Source organism: Bubalus bubalis, chromosome 21, assembly GCF_019923935.1.
Source record: "Bubalus bubalis isolate 160015118507 breed Murrah chromosome 21, NDDB_SH_1, whole genome shotgun sequence".
NCBI lineage: Eukaryota > Metazoa > Chordata > Mammalia > Artiodactyla > Bovidae > Bubalus > Bubalus bubalis.
Genome location: NC_059177.1, coordinates 4,928,646 through 4,936,094, shown reverse-complemented (window position 1 = coordinate 4,936,094; position 7,449 = coordinate 4,928,646).

The window sequence follows — 7,449 nt, the reverse complement described above, 5'->3', positions numbered from 1 at the left end:
AATTATATATAGTTAAAAACATTCAAGTATTCATTCTGATCATATGATATGTTGTATGTGTGTGTGTTAGTCACTCAGTCATGTCTGACTCTGCGACCTCATGGACTGTAGCCCACCAGGCTCCTCTGTCCATGGGATTCTCCAGGCAAGAATACTGGAGCAGGTTGCCATGCCCTTCTCTAGGGGATCCTCCCAACCCAGGGATTGAATCCACGTCTCCTGCATTACGGGTTCCTTACCTTCTGAGCCACAGGGAAAGCCCATTATGTGTGTGTGTATGTATGTATTTGCTATGATCTGAATATTTGTGTTCCCACAAAATTCCTGCCTCCCAAAGGTGATGGTATTAGAAGGTGAGACCTTTGGGAGATGATTAAGTCATGAGGATGAAGCCCTTATGAATGGGATTAATGCTCAAGAGACCTCACAGGGTACCCTAACCTCTCCCACCATCGAGGATTCAGACAGTCTGTGACCTGGATAAAGGGCCCTCGCCTGACCAAGCTGGCTCTCAGACTCCTGGCCTCCAGGACTGTGAACAATAAATTTCTGTTGTTTACATGCTGCCTAGTCTGCAGTATTTTGTTACAGTGACCTAAACCCACCTTTGGGGGTTCTGAGTTTTGTGGGGACACAAATATTCAGATATTAGCAAATATATATATATACACACACACATACGTATCTATCCTCTATCTATATTTATAAATATAGACAGGTGTTATATAGGTAAGGGTAAATAGAAAGCAAACAGACAGGAAATACAATGGTCCCTGTACAGGTAGATTCCTAGGGCTCTTTGCAGTCTCCTTACTGCCAGTACAACCTTGTTGACTTTGTCCTGTGTGGACCTCTCCTGGAGTTACTGTCAGAGCATTGAGAGCCGGCCCTTCTTGAGTTGACTGGCTGGTTTACAAACAGCTGTCATACCTGCTTGGTAATAAATGTTTGCTTGTGCCCAAACACTTGGTTGTAGACTGGTTTTCATTGCAACCCAGTCATGGCGGTAGGGAAGAGAAGCCAGAAACCCTCACATACCACCAACAAATGGAAGTTACTCTACTTACCAAATGGGTAGGATGGTCATAAATGCCACAACTGACTTAGCACAAAAAATAGTCTACTTCAGGAAATTTAACTGTGAAGAAGAATGATAAAGCAGTGCCATTTTTCCATTGACCTGAGCATCTTCAAATGGCGTGAGGTGAGAGTTTTTATTTTTAGCAGGTGTTTGTGGTTTATGCTACGGGATGTACACTAAAATTCAGCTTCCCCTTTCCAATTCCAAGGAATCCCATTAGAGTCACAGTGTATATCCACTGAGGATCACATCTCACTGATGCTCTTACAGATCTGATCTTGTAGGTCTCAGACCTGTACCTGCTCTATGGACTTGTGTCTTCATTTCCTGCCTGAAAACAGTCTTGAAGGCTGTTTGATCCTGCTGTGTTACAGGGTTTTGTTTTGTGTTTGTTTGTTTGGTGGATATGGACTTCCCTGTATCTCATAGAATCTGCCTGCTATGCAGGAGACACAAGTTCGATCCCTGGGTCGGGAAGATCCTATGGAGAAGGAAATGGCAACCCACTCCAGTATTCTTGCCTGGAGAATCCCATGAGCCTGGTGGGCTACAGCCCGTGGGGTTGCAGAGTTGGACAAGGCTGAGCGACTAACACTGCCACCTTGGTGGGTATTTTGCTTTCCTATTTTTACTATGTCATTTTTTTGAACCTTTAAGATCCAGGGGGGTTTGGGTTGAATTACACAGGGCTGCCCTGGCTTATCCCATCCCCACCTCCCCTTCATGAAGGTTTGCTGTTCATAGATTCTTACTGCCCATTGAGCTCATTCAGGCCAAAATTGGAACTTGGAATCCAAGGCCTGGATTTTTCTCTGACTCAGTTTCCTGTGTTCTGAAAAAAACTTCTTTTCCCTATATTAATTGTCATTCTTCTTTTGTTAAGACTTAAGTGGTGTGAAGGTAAACTCTCATGTTCTCTTCGAGGGCCGACTTGAGCCTTTTAAAATCCTGGAAGCATCCCAACCAGTGAGTTGTGTTCCAGCCCTTTCCGAGCATCATTCACTGCTCTCATTTCACAGATGCAAACACAAAAACACATCCTTTTGTACACACACTCATAAATATTTTCCCAAGGTCAGGAATAATAGTGTCAGGAAGGCCTTATTTTACCAAAGAACAGGATGTTCTGATAAACTTAATATTCTGAGAATTATCATCTGTACCTATCAAGGTTCCGGCCATAAAGCCTCCTACTCTTTCTCCACTGAGAAAGCGGAAAGCCTTTCATCTGCCCTCACTACCTTCTAAACTGTTCTCATCCAAGGAATCCAAATATTGGCTCGATGTTTCGCAAATTGTGAGAGATGGAGATTTATATTACAAAGGAAAAGAAGGAAGCTTTTACGAATGAGAATTTTTCAAGTTGCTCCAGTGTGTTCATCACAGGACTATTTCTGCATTGACCTTAGTATTGTTTTGTTTTTGCCTTTGACTTTCGTCTTGATGTCCAGCAGCTCTAGAATGTCTGGTTTTCATTACTGGCTGGACTCCTGCGTTAGCCAGGTTTTGCCATTATTATATTTTTGGTGGTGAGTGAGGTGTACTGCTTTGTCTCAGTCAAAAGCTGCTCCTAACCCAAAGAATTCATCTCAGGGGAGCCTGAGTCTAGGTCACTTTATTTGCATATCTCATGTGTTTAAATAAAAATGCTCTTACTCTGTGAGATGTTACTAGATATTCTTTGAACAAGAAACAATGCCCTTTTCCTACTACAGTAATCTAAATATATATACTTATATATATATATGAGAAAAATATTAAGCACACATGTAGTGTTATTATTACCCAATAATCTGACTTTCAAATCATAAGGAAAACAGGTAGTTGCAAACAGCTGATGCAGATGTGAACATTATTCCATCATGCCCAGGAAAGATTGCCTGGAAAAGTGTGGATTTTCCATAATTTAGAACCTGGTTCAGATACCTGGTCTTGTCACTTCCAAAGACTGACATGACTCTTTGACACAGAAAATGCTAGCACATAGGGGTTGAGCACCACAGATTTTGGAGTCAAAGATACTCCGGTTTTTGTCCAGCTGAGGTCTCCTGAGCTGAGCATATTCCTTGTATATTTGGGATCTGCTTATTTCCTCTGTGGGCTTCCCTGGTGGCTCAGATGGTAAAGGGTCTGCCTGCAGTGCAGGAAACCCAGGTTCGATCTCTGGTTTGGGAAGGTCCCTTGGAGAAGGGAATGGCTACGCACTCTAGTATTCTTGCCTAGAGAATTCCATGGACAGAGGAGCCTGGCAGGCTACAGCCCATGGGATCTCAAAGAGTCAGACATGACTGAGAGACTAACACTTTCACTAATTCCTCTATAAATGAGAATCCAAGTATCTTGCTCATAATATCATTGTACAGACCTAAGGGTATGATGCATACATACAAACACACATAGCAGGCAAGAGGGGTGAGAATGATAACTATGATTATCCTAAGAATGATTATAAAGCAGAATTTATAGAAAGAGATGTTAAGAGACTGAGATACTCGTAACTCACAGAAGTCAAATTATCAGTTCAGTTGCTCGGTTGTGTCTGACTCTTTGTGACCCCATGGACTGCAGCACCAGGCTTCCCTTCCATCACCAATTCCTGGAGCTTGCTCAAACTCATGTCCATTGAGTCGGTGATGCCATCCAACCATCTCATTCTCTGTCGTCCCCTTCTCCTCCTGCCTTCACTCTTTCAGCATTCAACCCTCCAGCATCAGGGTCTTTTCCACTGAGTCAGTTCTTCACATCAGGTGGCCAAATGACTGGAGCTTCAGCTTCAGCATCAGTCCTTCCAATGAATATTCAGAACTTATTTCCTTTAGGACTGACTGGTTTGATCTCCTTGCAGTCCAAGGGACTCTCAAGAGTCTTCTCTAACACCACAGTTCAAAAGCATCAATTCTTCAGTGCTCAGCTTTTCTTTGTGGTCCAACTCTTACATCCATACATGATTACTGGAAAAACCTTAGCTTTGACTAGATGGACCTTTAGTTGGCAAAGTAATGTCTCTGCTTTTTAATATGCTGTCTAGGTTTGTCATAGCCTTTCTTCCAAGGAGCAAGTGTCTTTTAATTTCATGGCTGCAGGCACCATCTGCAGTGATTTTGGAGCCCAAGAAAATGAAGTCTGTCACTGTTTGCATTGTTTCCCCATCCATTTGCTATGATGTGATGGGACCAGATGCCATGATCTTAGTTTTTTGAATGCTGAGTTTTAAGCCAGCTTTTTCACTCTCCTTTTTCCCTTTCATCAAGAGGCTCTTCAGTTCCTCTTCACTTTCTTCCAAAAGGGTGGTGTCATCTGTATGTCTGAGGTTATTGATATTTCTCTTAGCAATCTTGATTCCAGCTTGTGCTTCAACCAGCCTGGCATTTCACATGATGTACTGTGCATATAAGTTAAATAAGCAGGGGGAAAATATACAGCCTTGATGTATCTCCTTTCCCAATTTGTAACCAGTCCATTGTTCCATGTCAGATTATATTTAGAAACTATGTTGTGCAAACAAGACAACAAGGAGAAATGGTCAAATCTAGGATGGAAATTTTAAATGAGTCAGGTTATGGCAATCTAAGGTTCCCATCTCATGAGATGAGTGTAGCTGACTCCAGGACCACACAGGTGGATCAGGGGAGAAAGGCACCCACGGTCTCAGGAGAGCATCATAATTCCTTTCAGCTCACTCAGCAATCTTCGTCCCTGATACAGTCTTTAATTACTCTAAGACCTTCAGTCTGTGTCTAGGCATGTCTTCCCAGTCTTTGCATCACGCCCTCTCATTAAGATGGTGGTATATTTCTTTTACAATTTAGTTTTGGGGGAGGACAGCTGTGTTCACTCATATGTGATAATAGAGTTGGGAGGCTCAGATTGGCAATTAGATTTCCTGTTATTCACACACCAAAAAGTGCACTGACCTCAGAATGTCTCAGCCGGTTCTATTCACATGCACTTAAGCAGGGAGGAGCAAAATACTTGAGAAGTGGGGGGTAGGTGAGGAGGGGCGCAGGGCTTGGGCACAAACATTTGTTGACGCTGCTTTAGCGCCTGCACAATAGCCAGGGCTCGTAAAGTAAAAGATTGTATATAATTTTTGATCATTGTTTTTCTAAACTTTTTTCTTATAAAAGTAAAAACCATAATACACAGCCTCTCCAGTTTTTTGCACCTCCCTCTTAACTCAACCATCATCAACTTTCTTTGGATATCTCCAAGCAGGCCACCTCTTAGAAGCTGACTGATTAATTAATTGATTTTTTAGATTAGTTCTTTAAAAATGTTTTTAATGACATTTATAGTTTTTATGACATTATATAGTTGATTTGCAATATTGTGTAAGTTTCAGTTCTATAGCACAACAATTCAGTTGTATAGATATATAACTTCTAGAATAAATATATTCTAGAAGCTGATTTACTGAATGACCATTTTGCCAAAGGCAAGTGAGTATAAGTAATTGAGTATAAGAATGTATTATTACCTTAAAAAGGAACAAAATTGTGCCATTTGCAGACACGTGGATGAAGCTGGAGATGCATACAGAGTGAAGTAAGTCAGAAAGAGGAAAACAAATATCGTATATTAACACACACACACACATATATATATATATATATATATATGGAATCTAGAAAAATGGTACAGATGAACCTATTTGCAGGGCAGGAATAGAGACACAGATGTAGAGAACAAATGTATTGACACTGAGAGGGAAAGAAGGGTGGGGTGAATTGGGAGATTGGAATTGACATCTGTACACTATGGATACTATTGGGTCCTGGGGTCAAGAAGATCCCCTGGAGAAGGAATGACTACCCACTCCAGTATTCTTGCCTGGAGAATTCCAAGGACAGAAGAGCCTGGCGGTCTACAGTCCATGGGGTTGCAAAGAGTTGGACACAACTGAGTGACTAACACTTTCACCTCATAAAATAGCTATCTAAAGAGAGCCTAGTGAGCAGCACAGGGAACTCCACTCAGTGCTCTGTGGTGACCTAAATGGGAAGGCAATCCAGAAAAGAGGGGATGCATGTGTACATATAGCAGAAACCAACACAACATTGAAAACCAGCTATACCTTTTAAAAAAAGGATCATTATTATGCATTAGAGATTTTACTGTTAAGGATTCTTTACATAGTCAATAAATGTACATTCTGGAGTACCTTCTTGAATGAGCGTGTGAGTGCTGTCTCTTCAGTCATGTCCGACTCTTTGTGAGCCTATGGACTGCAGCCCGCCAGGCTCCTCTGTCCTTGGGATTCTCCAGGTAAGAATACTGGAGTGGGTTGCCATGCCCTCCTCCAGGGGATCTTCCCAATCCAGGAATCAAACCTGCATCTCTTATGTCTCTTGCATTGGCAGGCAGGTTCTGTACCACTAGAACCACCTGGGAAGCCCACTTTCTTGAATATCAGGAACTATTGCCATTGATATTTGTGTGAGTGATAATTATCTTGAAAAATACATTGATAAGACTGCTCACTATCTGAGATTATGCAATAGTTTAGTCACTACATGCTTCTCACCCTCTGTGGAGTCTCTCTCCTCCACCAGCGCTGCCCCCCTCCCCAGCTTCCCCCTTTCAAGTTTCCTTTCTCTGCTCTTCCTTCAGCCTCTTCGTCTCTTGTCTTGGCTTCAGTTGGAACAGTGGAGACTGTGGCAGGAACAAATTAAATGTTCCTTAAAACACTGTAAGGAGGACATGATCAAAACCATGAACCCCAATGAAATAGTTGAATGGTATAAGCAAATGTGATGAATTGGGTTTTTGGTGAATTGGCCTTTTCACTAATTGGCTTTAGGCAAATTGCCCACTCAGTTACTGGACTTCTGGGAACTTACCTGACCTGGCATGTTCTGGGAAGAGGCAGACCAGTGAAAGCATGGAGCTCAGGAGAGATTTTTTTTTTGTATATAAATTGGGGACCTGCAGTAAAATGTAGTTCTGTGCAAGCAGAGCTGACATGAATCAGCCGACCTGGAAGTGGAGGTTCAGTAACTCTATCCAACACCAATGACTGAACGTGACTTCCTGTGTGTGGGGTCACTGGGAACTTCGTTTTATTGAATTTAGAAAATTATGAGAAGGACCTGGTTTATGTGATGCATAAGACCAACATCCCTTTTAAATCAGTAGGCAACAAAACTATTAAAGTGCCTGATGAGTATGCCTGGCATATTTTTAAAATATGAGGCATCAAATCGTTTTTGTCTAGTGGTCCTTGTTGAAATCCCAAAACCATAGCTCGGCTTCAAAGAGTTACCATGTGTTAAGTGCTTCATTTTCTTTCTCTTATTTAATCATCACAGCAACCCTAGGAAGTGAACACTTTTATTACCCTCACTTTACAAGGGAAAACTGAACTTCAG